This window comes from Muntiacus reevesi, chromosome 1, assembly GCF_963930625.1.
Source record: "Muntiacus reevesi chromosome 1, mMunRee1.1, whole genome shotgun sequence".
NCBI lineage: Eukaryota > Metazoa > Chordata > Mammalia > Artiodactyla > Cervidae > Muntiacus > Muntiacus reevesi.
This window is the reverse complement of record NC_089249.1, coordinates 111617104-111630343: the sequence shown is the minus strand read 5'-3', so window position 1 is coordinate 111630343 and position 13240 is coordinate 111617104. Positions and strand designations below refer to the sequence as shown.

The following is a 13240-nucleotide window of genomic DNA, read 5'->3' as shown; positions in this document are numbered from 1 at the left end:
AGAAGTGATCTAATTCCTCATTTATTTCGCTACTCAACTCAAAACATCTTTTTCTTTTACTTCAGAGCAAGGTATCCCTTCTATCTGCCAACACATCCTATCATTTTTAACTTTTATAAAGGCTGAGTAAGTTCTCAACAAGGTTTTTCTCAGTTTCATCTGCTACTTGACTTCAACAAAAGAAGAAACTGTATCTTGAATATCTCTATATCCCTAGTACCAAAGACTGTGTCTACCATAAAGTAGATATTCAACAAATGTCTGTGCAATAAAGAGTAAGTTACATATAAAATAAATGGGAGAGTAATAACCAGTAAATACAGTAAGTATTCACTTAGCCAAATCATGCTGACATCAAGACAGCTAGGGGAAAACTCCCTCCCTATTTAGAGCACATGAAAGCATTAAAAAATAAAGCAGTTTGCTAAGTACTCAAATGATCATTAAAATGCAGATCCCATCTTATCATATGCAATATACATCCTGCTAAAACTGGGCCCCACAACCTCAAATTTCCAAATGTCCATACGAACTCAAGTTCACATAACTGCTCTTAAAATCTCTTTAATTAAAAATGCTCAATCAAACCACCAAAGTAGACACAGATGGAAAAAAGCCCACAATTTACAATGCACACAGGAAACAAAGCTCAAAGAACAACTCAAGACTTCTCTAGCAGTCCAGTAGTTAAGACTTCACACTTCAACTGGGGAAAAGATCCCTGACAGGGAACTAAGATCTCACAGAGGCCAAAAATAATACTACTAATAATAACGACAAATTAAATAAACACAGAATTAGATCAAGAAGCACTTTGACTACTAGAGTTACCAAATATAGACTATAAATTAAGTACGTCTAAAATGCTGAAAGCAATAAAAGAGAGTATCTTAAATGAGCAAGGAAAAAACCAGGAATGAGAAGGATGAGGGAAAGAGACAGTTAAACAGGTTATAACCACCCATAAAGAGGAAATCAGTGAACTAGAAGAACTGAAGATATTAACTCATAAAGCAGCACAAAGATACAAAGCAATCCTCTGGAGATTTATCTTGATAAAGGACCAAAAACAAAATGGTAGTTTCCCAATGTCATTTTTCATATAAAATGATTAAATAACACATGAAGAAAAATACTTATCAAGAATCAACACCAGGGGACTTGCCTGGCAGTCCAGTAGTTAAGACTCTGTACTTCCAATGCAGGGGGCAGGGTTCAATCCCTGGTCAGGAATCTAAAATCCTACATGCCATGGAGCCAAAAATTTTTTTAAAAATAAATAAATAAATAAAAAGAATCAACAACAAAACAACCTCAGAGGTCAAGCATGCTGAAAACCACCATCACTATAATCATACCACCCCTTACACCTCTAAGACAGAAGTCTGGACATTTTTTAAGGCCACTTTGAAAACTTCAGGAACATACAAACAAGATTTTGCAAATAGCTTTCAAAGGTTCACATAATACGCAGACACATAAATAAGAAAACCAGGCTTTCCTTCAGCTAACGTCTGATTCATCACTGTTACTTCCCCTTACAATATGTTTATCAGCTATATGAGGCCTATAACCAAAAAGAAAGTTTTAAATAATTTATCCACTGACCTCTCGCTATGAAACAGGACAATTTAGTTCTCTTCCCCATCACCCACACCATCCATGCCTTGCCTACCATAACATGCACACATCTCTTACATTTCACCACTCCTATCTAATTAAAACATACTTTTGGTCAATCGAGATTCAGTACATACATTAACATGGCTATGTAACTTAAGTCACAGCAGTTCTATAACTGGCTGTGTTTACTTTTACTCCCTTCCCCCAACATTTTACGTTGTTGTTGTTGTTATTCAGGTCCTCTGTCTTCCACTATCGCCCGAAGTGTGCTCAAATTTATGCCCATTGAGTCAGTGATGCTGTCAAACCATTTAACCAAAGCCCCATTCTTTGGCCTTCCATCTTGCCCAGCAACAGAGTCTTTTCCAATGAAATCAGCTCTTCACATCAGGTGGCTGAAGTATTGGAGCTTCACTTCAGCATCAGTTCTTCCAATGATAAAATTGGAAATGAGATCAGGGTTGATCTCATTTAGGACTGACTGGTTTAAACTCCTTCCTTGCTGCCCAAGGGACTCTCAAGAGTCTTCAATACCACAGTTTAAAAGCATCAGTCCTCTTTATAATCCATGATCCAACTCTCACATCCATACATGACTACTGAAAAGCCATAGATTTGAGTATATGGATCTTTGTCAGCAAAGTGATATCTCTGGTTTTTAATACACTGCCTAGGTTTGACACAGCTTTCCTTCCAAGAAGCAAGAGTCTTTTAATTTCATGGCTGCAGTCACTGTCCACAGTGATTTTGGAGCCCAAAAAAGTAAAATTTGTCATTCAGTTCAGTTTAGTTCAGTTGTGTACAACTCTTTGCAACCCCATGGACTGCAGCATGCCAGGATTCCGTGTCCATCACCAACTCCCAAAGCTTACTCAAACTCATGTCCATTGAGTCAGTGATACCATCCAACCATCTCATCCTTTGTCATCCCCTTCTCCTCCCACTTTCAATCTTTCCCAGCATTAGGGTCTTTTCAAAGGAGTCAGTTCTTCATATCAGGTGGCCAAAGTACTAGAGTTGCAAGTTCTGCATCAGTCCTTCCAATGAATATTCAGGACTGATTCCCTTTATGATGGACTGGCTGGATCTCCTTGCTGTCCAAGGGACTCTCAGAGTCTTTTCCAACACCACAGTTCAAAGGCATCAATTCTTTGGCACTCAGCTTTCTTTATAATACAACTCTCACATCCATGCTTGACTACTGGAAAAACCATAGCTTTGACTAGACGGACCTTTGATGGCAAAGTAATGTCTCTGCTTTTCAATATACTGTCTAGGTTGATCATAATTTTTCTTCCAAGGAGCAAGTATCTTTTCATTTCCTGGCTGCAGTCACCATCTGCAATGATTTTGGAGCCTCAAAAAATAAAGTCTCTCATGTTTCTATTGTTTCCCCATCTATTTGCCATGAAGTGATGGGACCGGATGCCATGAGCTTAGTTTTCTGAATGTTGAGCTTTAAGCCAACTTTTTCACTCTCCTCTTTCACTTTCATCAAGAGACTCTTTAGTTCTTCACTTTCTGCCATAAGGGTGGTATTATCTGCATATCTGAGGTTATTGATATTTCTCCTGGCAATCTTGATTCCAGCTTGTGCTTCATCTAGCCCAGCATTTCTCATGATGATCTGCATATAAGTTAAATAAGCAGTGTGACAACATACAGCTTTGACATACTCCTTTCCCTATTTGGAACGAGTCTGTTGTTCCACGTTCAGTTCTAACTATTGCTTCTTGACCTGCATACATATTTCTCAGGAGGCAGGTCAGGTGGTCTGGTATTCTAATCTCTTGAAGAATTTTTCAGTTTGTTGTGATCCACACAGTCAAAGGTTTTGGCATACTCAATGAAGCAGAAATATATGTTTTCTGGAACTCTCTTGCTTTTTTGATGATCCAGCGGATGTTGGCAATTTGATCTCTGGTTCCTCTGCCTTTTCTAAAACCAGCTTGAACATTTGGAAGTTCATGGCTCACGTACTATTGAAGGCTGGCTTGGAGAATTTTGAGCATTACTTCGCTAACATGTGACATGAGTGCAACTGTGTGATAGTTTGAGCATTCTTTGGCATTGCCTTTCTTTGAGATTGTAATGAAAACTGACCTTTTCCAGCCTGTGGCCACTGCTGAGTTTTCCAATTTTGCTGGCATATTGAGTGCAGTACTTTCATAGCATCATCTTTTAGGATTTGAAATAGCTCAACTGGAATTTCATCACCTCCACTAGCTTTGTTCATAGTGATGCTTCCCAAGGCCCACTTGACTTTGCATTCCAGAATATCTACCTCTAGGTGAGTGATGACATCATCATATTATCTGGGTCACGAAGATCTTTTTTGTATAGTTCTTCTGTGTATTCTTCCACCTTTTCTTAATATCTTCTGCTTCTGTTAGGTCCATACCATTTTTGTCCTTTATTGTACCGATCTTTGCATGAAAAGTTCCCTTGGTATCTCTGATCTTCTTGAAGAGATCTCCAGTCTTTCCCATTCTATTGTCTTCCTCTAATTCTTTGTGCTGCTCATTGAAGAAGGCTTTCTTATCTCTACTTGCCATTCTCTGGAACTCTACATTTAGTTGGGAATATCTCTCCCTTTCTCCTTTGCCTTTCCCTTCTCTCCTTTTCTCAGCTATTGGTAAGGACTCCTCAGACAACCACTTTGCCTTCTTGCATTTTTTTTCCCCTTTGGGGTGGTTTTGGTCACTGCTTGCTATACAGTGTTATGAACCTCCGTCCATAGTTCTTCAGGCATTCTGTCTACCAAATCTAATCCCTTAAATCTATTTGTCACTTCTACCGTATAATATTAAGAGATTTGATTTAGGTCATATCTGAACGGTCAAATGGTTTTCTCTACTTTCTTCCATTTAAGCCCAAATTTTGCAATAGGGAGCTCATGATCTGAGCCAGTCAGCTCCAGGTCTTGTTTTTGTTGACTGTATAGAGCTTCTCCACCTCTAGCTGCAAACATCATCAATCTGATTTTGGTATTGACCATCTGGTGATGTCCATGTATACAGTCATCTCTTGGGTTGTTGGAAAAGGGTGTTTGTTATGATCAGCATGTTCTCTGTTAGTCTTTGCCCTGCTTCCTATTATACTTCAAGGCCAAACTTGCCAGTTATTCCAGGTATCACCTGACTTCTTACTTTTGCACTCCAATCCCGTATGATGAAAAAGGTATCTTTTTTTGGTGTTAGTTCTAAAAGGTGTTTTAAGTCTTCACAGAACCAGTCAACTTCAGCTTCTCTGGCATCAGTGGTTGGGGCATAGACTTGGATTACTGTGATGTTGAATGGTTTGCCTTGGAAATGAACTGAGATCATTCTGTCGTTTTTGAGGTTGCACCCAAGTACTGCATTCATACTCTTCTGTTGGCTATGATGGCTACTTCATTTCTTCTAAAGGATTCTTGCCCACAGTAGCAGATATAATGGTCATCTGAATTAAATTCACCCATTCCCATCTACTTTAATTCACTGATTCATAAGATGTTAATGCTCAATCTTTCCATCTCCTGTTTGACCATGTCTAATTTACTTTGATATACGGACCTACATCTCAGGTTCCTATGCAATATTGTTCTTTACAGCATTGGACTTTATTTTCACCACCAGACACATCCACAACTAAGCGTTGTTTCTGCTTTGGCTCAGCAGCTTCGTTATTTCTGGAGCTATTAGTAACAGTCCTCTGCTCTTACCCAGTAGCACTTTGGATACCTTCCAACCTAGGGGCCCATCTTCCGGTGTCGTATCTTTTTGCCTTTTCATACTGTCCATGGGGTTCTCATGGCAAGAATACTGGAATATGTTGCCACTTCCTCCTTCAGTGGACCCAGAAAACTCTTTACTAAGACCCTTCAGAACTCTTCAGTGTGACCTATCCATGCTGGGAGGCCCTAAACAGCATGGCTCGGCTCACTGAGTTATGCAAGCCACTTCACCACAAGGGTGTGGTTCATGAAGAGGAACTTTTTACATACCCTTAATAAACTTCTTCATTTTATTTAATATGTATGCATTATTAATTCATGCCCAATTATTTCCCAGTTCGTCCAATTTTATAAATCTCCACAACATATTTATCACATGAGTTACCAATTTTTGACCATGTCCATTCTGAAAACTGACCTGCTCCATTCTGGACTGATTGCTCTCTACACCTAGTATACACTGTCCTCCAGGTACTTCCCTTCACTGTTATCCATTCCTCACGAGGCTGGGTAATTTATTTCCTAAACCCTGTGTGTTTCTAGTTGTTGGTACACTCTCTCATTCTGGTGGGTTAACACCTTCAAAAGCCTCCTGAGAAGGGCTGAATGAGAGGTAAATTTGAGACACTGCATACATGAAAATATCTTTATTCTATTCTCACACTTCAAAATTTGGCTGCATTACAAACTAGATTAGAAATAATTTTTCCTGAGATTTTGCAGATATAGCCCTCAGTTGTCTTTTACCTTTCACTATTCTTATTGGAGAAGGAAATGGCAACCCACTCCAGTACTCTTGCCTGAAAAATCCCATGGATGGAGGAGCCCGGTAGGTCACAGTCCATGGGGTCGCAAAGAGTCAGACACGACTGAGTGACTTCACTTCACTTATTCTTATTGAAAAATCTGAAACCACTCTAATTTTATTAATTAGCCCATTTTCCCTTCATCTCTGGGAAGTTCTCCAACTCTTCTTTGGTTTCTTAAATTGTAAAAGTTTGCAATGAAATGCTTTGACACAAATGTTTTTTTCCTCCATTGTGCTCAGGACTCTGATGGGCTCTTTTAACTTAGAAATTCATGTCCTTCAGTCCTGGGAAGTTTTCCTGATTTGTTTCTTTGATGGTTTTTTTTCCAAAGTCTTATTATTCAGTTACTGTACTTCTTGAGAGCTTGTTTGGAGGTTCTAGCAGGGGAGCGCAGCTACTCGTATACCCTTGACCGAAGACCAGTCCTCCTCTATCGGGGATGGTCGTCCTCTTTGAACGAGCACACAGCTTCGGGAGGGATGCACATGGAGCGGTGAGGGAGGAAGGGGACACCCGCCTAGCCAGCCAGATCAGCCAAATCAACCCTGGCGATCAATGGGGTGACAGATGTCGCAACCAGATCGCCCTCACATCCAGTTACTGTACTTCTTGAGCTGGATTCCTACGTTTACTGTTCCTCCCAATTTGATCACTATTTTCCACAAACCCTCATATTGTTAGGAAGCAGGACAGCTTAGAGATTGAGCACTTGGTCTTTGAAATTAGAGACTGAGGTTCATTACTTACAAAATAGAAACAGACTCACAGACTTAGAGAACGAACTTACTTAGAGAACTGGGGGGATGGGATGGTTTGGGAGTTTGGGGTGAACATGTAAACACAGCTAGATTTAAAATGGATATCAACAAGGAAATACTACTGTATGGCATGGGGAACTCTGCTCAATGTTATGCGGCAGTCTGGAGACGATGAAAGTTCAGGGAGAATGAATACATGTATATGTATGGCTGAGTCTCCTTCACTGTTCATGTGAAACTATCACAACATTGCTAACTGGCTATACCCCAGTACAAAAGAAAAAGTTAAAAAAGAAAAAAGACATGGGTACAACACCAGCTCCTCTCCTTACTACTGATATAAGAAGCCTCAGGTTCTTATCTATAAAACAGGGTCAAAAATAAAAGATAAAATGTAATCAAAGCATTTGGCATATGTAGAGCACTCAATAAATGCAGCTATCTTCATACTAATCCTCTTTCTTCTCTCTCTTCCCGGAGCCTTTATGACAACACACCCTTGGTTTTTCCTTCTGCTTCTCAGGTTTCCTTCTTGCTACATCCTTTCTACGCTTTATCAGATGTCCCCCCACAAATCCATCTTTGGCCACTTCTTTTTTTACTCTGTGCTGGATCAAGTACAAATTCTGTACCCAGATGTTGCTGTGTGACCCTGGGCAATTTGTTTCATCACTTGATGCCTCTAACCCCCAACTGAAAAAAAAAAGTAGGTTGATAACATATATCCTATGATTTTCTAACACTCAGAAGGCCACGTGGCATTGTAGGCATTCAAACTTTTGCCACTACTGCTGTATCAGTGCCTCCTCGACTGCCTCTGCTGCTGCATATTAATTAATAAAAGCCTCATAATGTTCTCCCCACCTACCTCCTAAGTTTTTGTGTCTGTGCGTGTGTGCTGTCACCCACTCGTGTTGGACTCTTTGCTACCCCATAGACTGCAACCCGCCAGGCTCCTCTGTCCATGGGATATTTATTTTTTTGTCCATGGGATGTTATAGGCAAGAATAATGGAGTGTGCAGCCATGTCCTCCTCCAGGGGATCTTCCTGACCCAGCGATCGAACCCACGTCTCCTGCATTGGCAGGCAGCTTCTTTACAACTGGGCTACCTGGGAAGCCCCTAAGCTTTTACAGAGGCTTAAACTAATTGTATTTGGACCCTTGCTTGTTTCCTCTCCCAATCTTTAATAGTTTACAAAGTAAGAATTATCATTGTTCTCCAGATCTCTGCTGCTATTGATGGGTTTATAATCAGTATGTCACAAACTGTGAGTTAACCTTTATTTTCTAAAATACAAATATGTTTCTGTGAAATCACTGAATAAAAAATCAAATTAAATTTTCTTTTTGACAAGAATTCTTCCTATGGAAATAATTTCTTAAACAATGTCATCTTAACTTAGCATGAGTGATACCTGAATACTGACTAGAATACTAAGTTTTATTCTGATAATCTCAGCATATTTAAGGAATGGCCAAGGAAAAGACATAGCCAAAACTGAAGATAACAATACACCTACAAGTATTTCATCACCTATTCTGAGATCTGATATTATTTTAAATGAATACCCTAACTACCCTTACAAAGAAAATAAAAGCTATAAAAATAACTACTGGAGAAAAGAAAGAGGTAAAAAACCTTTCAAAAAACCATTTTTAAAACATGACAATCCTCCGAAGTTCTAGGTCACATAATATATATACTGTTGTGTCAAACTATCAGAGGCAAAGGTTGAAAGACACACCAAATTGCAGGCTAAATTCAAACTGCTTCATCTAACTGATTTTTAATTTCTCAGGAGGCACATGATCAATTTCTCCAGCTTCTCTACATATAAATAACATTGCTACTGGCCTTTACAAAATATTTTAATATATTTAATTCTTACAACAGATCTGAGAAGAAGTCCCGTATTACTACGTTGACAAGTATTATTTGACAAGTCACATTTAGAATCTAATCTAAAAATCACTTTACTGGGTGGTAAATACACATGAATATGTAGTCGTAACGAAGAGAGATGTGTTCTTTACCTTCAAGGAACTAGTTAAATCAGACAAATTGTGAACAAAGGCATGGAAGGTTAAATGGCATGAGGACAACAAACAAGAACTCAATTTGTTAGGGCAGTTAAGGACTGCCTTTCTGAGGAGGCATTATTCAAGTTAAGATCTTCCAAATGAGCAAGAAGAAGCCAGCTATACAAAGAGCTAGGCAAAGAAAGTAACAACATGTACAAAAACCCTGAGGAATTAGCAAACAATGTGTTAGAAAAGAGCTGCCCAAAAGAAATATAAGATGAGCCCCCAATGCAAGCCACAATAGTTATTTTAAATTGTTAGTAGCTAAACTTTAAAAAGTAAAAGCAAATGAAATTCTTCTATTTAACCCAAATATACCAAAAACATTATTTTGACAGAAAATGAACATTTAATGAAATATTTTACATTCTGTCCTTAATACTAAGTCTGAAATCCAGTGTGTATTTTATATGGATGTATGTGAATGTGCGCTCAGTCGTGTCTGACTCTTTGAGACCCCATGAAGTATAGTCCACCAGGTTCTTCTGTCCATGGAATTTTCCAGGCAAGAACACTGGAGCAGGTTGCCATTTCCCACTCCAGAGGATCTTCCTGACCCAGGGATCAAACCCATGTCTCCTGCATCTTCTGCATTGGCAGGCAGATTATTACTGAGCCACCCAGGAAACTCATTTTATACTTAGAGCACATTTCAATTCAGACTAGTCACAGTTCAAGTGCTTAACAGTTATACGTGGCTAGTGGCCTCCATACTGAACAGCAGAGGTTAGAACTAAGAGGAGAGCATTTTGGCTAAAGCACAGTAGCTTAAGGGGATGTGCAGAAAGATGAAACTAAAAAAGTCAACCAGGGCTCAGTCAGTAAGGATCTTATAAGAAAGGAATTTGGAAACTGTTTGGAATATGAGAGTCATTTAAGATTTTAACCATGTGTAGAAAAATAATATGGTCTTTTCTATTTTATAAAAAAAAAAAAAAAAGTACCCTCCTTTATAAACAAATTATAGGGGGATAAGAGAAATAGTAGGGAGACTCGGTGGGAAACTGTTACAGAAATCTGGGTAAGAAACAAGATTTAAGCTATTATGGGGCAGCAGAGACTAAGAAAATAGATGTAATATTTACCTCCAAAATAATACTGTGGAGGTGGAAATAAAACGACTTTCTGATGAAGTAGATTTAGATAATAAGGGCAAAAGACAAATCAAGAGTACAATCTATTCTGACTTGAGCAACTGATGGCGCCATTTACTGAAACCAGAGAAACTGGCATTTTGTTATTATTTGGCAAGGAGTGCTACAGTTCATGAACATGAAATCTTTTCCAAATGAGAAAACAGGTTCTGAGAGGCTCACACTTAAAACTAAAAGTGAGACTCAAACCTGAATATTCTAACATTAGGTATATTACTCTCTGCAGTAATACACTGTCTCTCCAAAATCTATAAATAAAAATAATTCATTAGGATGTAGCTGAAGCTAAGCACTGCCTCCTGAGGACACCATCAGCAAAATCCTCAGCTGAAAGGCCTTTAGGTCTTTTATTACACTTTCATATTTTGAAAAATGAAAAGAAAAAACATTTACCTTCAATTAATATGCCCAGAAGGAGTTTGCAATTAAAATCTTTTACAGAAGACATTTTCTCCTAAACCAAGCCCCAGAGAACAATAACAAAATAGAAGCCAAATGCCAAGACTTCAAAATCAGTGCCAAACTCCTACAGCCAAAGTGGCATTAGTAGTTCAGAAGCTTACTGTTACCACACTTCAGAAGAAACAGGGTGGTCTACACAAGTTAACAATGACTCAAAAACCTGCCTATCTCAGTTTCAGGAATTTAATATTTCTTCTAACTTATTTACCTCCACAAAAACCCTATAATTTCACTCTACAGATATTTACTGTTAAGCACAGCATTGAGTGGGAAGAAGAATATATTTGGTCCCTATCTTGCCCTGTCCTCAAGTAGCACCACTGATGGGAGTGTGAGCAGACAAACATAGAAACAATTAACACATAATGTAACAAAAGCTGAAGAACTATATACAGAAATAAACAAATAATTCTGCATCTTTGGGGAGAAGTAAAGGGTTCAAAGGTATTATTGAATGGCTTTGGTCACACTGACAAAAGATCCTAGCTGATTTGTATTCCTCCCACTTCATTATTCCCATTCTGTCATTCCATTATTTAAACTACGGTACATTCTGTGGGTTTAGGCAAATGCGTAAAGGTATGTATTCATCATTACAGTGCAGTCACCCTTCAGTATCCACAGGGGATTGATTCCAGGAACCCTTGTGGACACCAAAATCTGTGGATGCTCAAGTGCCTTATATAAAATGGCACAGTATTTGGATATGACCTGCGCACATCCTCCTATACTTTACCAACTTTAGATTACTTATAATACTAGTTGCTGAAGTGTGGCAAATTCGAGTTGTGCTTTTTGGAACTTTCTGAAATTTTTTAAAAATATCTGTTTTTGGCTGCACTGGGTTTTCATTGTGGTGCATGGGCTTCTCGTTGTTGTGGCTTCTCTTGTGGAGCATGGGCTCTAGGGCATGTGGGCTCAGTAGTTGTGGCACATGGGTTTAAGTTGCTCCACAGCATGTAGAATCTTCTTGGACCAGGGATCAAACCCATGACCCCTGCACTGGATTCTTAACCACTGGAGCGCCAAAGAAGTTCCTGTAATTTCTTAAAATATTTTTATCTGTAGTTGGTTGAATCCATGAATGAGAAATCCAAGAATAAGGAAGTCCAATTGCATTATACATAGTGGCTGCACTGCCCAAAAAATCCTCTGTGCTCTGCCTCTTCATCTCATCTTTCCTCCTAATGCCTGGCAACAACTTACCCATTTATTGTCTCCATGGTTTTGCCTTTTCCAGGATATCACAGAGTTGGACTCTTACCATGTACAGCCTTTTCAGACTGGCGGCTTTTAAGTTTCCTGGATGTCTTGGCAGGGCTTGATAGATTATTTCTTTTTGGTGCTAAATAATTTTCCACTGTCTGGATGTAACACAGTTTTCTTACCCATTCACCTGCTGAAGGATATCTTGGTTGTTTCCAAGTTTTAGCAATTATAAGTAAAGATGCTATAAACATCCATAAGCAGGTTTTTGTTATTGATGTAATTTTTCAAATCCTTTCAGTAAACACCAAGAAGTATAACTTCTGGACTGTGTGGTAAAAGTGTGTTCACTTTTGTAAAAACTGGACAAACTATTCCAAAGTGACTGTACCATTTTGCATTGCAACAAGTAATGAATGATAGCTCCTGTTGCTCCATATCCTTGTCAGCATTTGTTGTTGTCAGTGTTCTAGATTGTGGCTATTCCAATAAGAATATGGTAGTATTTTACAGTTATCTTAATTTGCATTTCCTGGATGACATATGTTGTGGACCATCTTCCTGTTTGTTTTTTTTCTTTTCATACGCTTTTTGCCTTCTGTATATCTTTGGTGAGGTGTCTGATAAGGTCTTTGGTCCATTTTTTAATTGTGTTGAGCTCTTGCTGTTGAGTTTTAAGAATTCTCTATTTTTGGCTAACAGTCCATTACTGATAGGGATATCAGATAAAGTCCATTATTGATAGGATATCAGTAGGGATACCAGATAAAGGAGGATAATTAAAAGGTTAGTTTAAAAATTCCACTAGGGGATTAAAGACAGAGACAGAATTTTAAGAGAGTTTTGGGAGACTGATGTAAGTCAGTGACCATTCAAAGAAAGAATTCAGGAACCCAGCAATAATCTACACCTTGAAGGAAGACCAGGCACACTCAAGCCATAAATTGTGATAACTAAAACACAAGATAATAGACATGGGGTCTGATTCATGTTACCTGAAGTCAGGGAGCTAACGGTCCTTGAAAACTAGCATCTCTGCATATAGCCAAGACGGGAATGTAAGTGAAAGGGTACCTTATAATGAAAGCTGAGATGAATTATCATATTTTAATATATGTTACTACCCTTATGCTAATATACATATGATTTAAATAGCACCATGACGGTCTCAGATCATAAAGGGTCAAAAGAGGAACTAATGATGAAAGCCTTGATTAACATTGATAAGGTGGTCTTATCCCCTCCCTACTCTTTCTTTGATTATAAAAATGTAGCCCTCTTTGTTCTCAGGGCTGTGCTCTCTTGCCTACAAAAGTGTCCTATGCTAATAAACTCACTTTTTACCAATTGCTTTGCCTCAGGCCAAATTTTCCTCATCAGAGAAAAAAAAAAAAAACCTTACTGAGCTTCAGTATCGGATTTAAATTAA

The 13240-nt window shown here is 38.6% G+C and overlaps 1 protein-coding gene and 1 pseudogene across 4 annotated transcripts in view; one reads left to right on the top strand and one right to left on the bottom strand.

The window, feature by feature from the left end:
• Positions 1-13240, bottom strand: part of EVI5 (ecotropic viral integration site 5) — a 223122-nt gene that overhangs the window by 180460 nt on the left and 29422 nt on the right. The gene's annotated exons all lie outside the window — the stretch shown is intronic.
• The window catches only part of LOC136146198 (small ribosomal subunit protein mS38 pseudogene), a 29095-nt pseudogene continuing 28825 nt past the window's right edge, over positions 12971-13240 (top strand).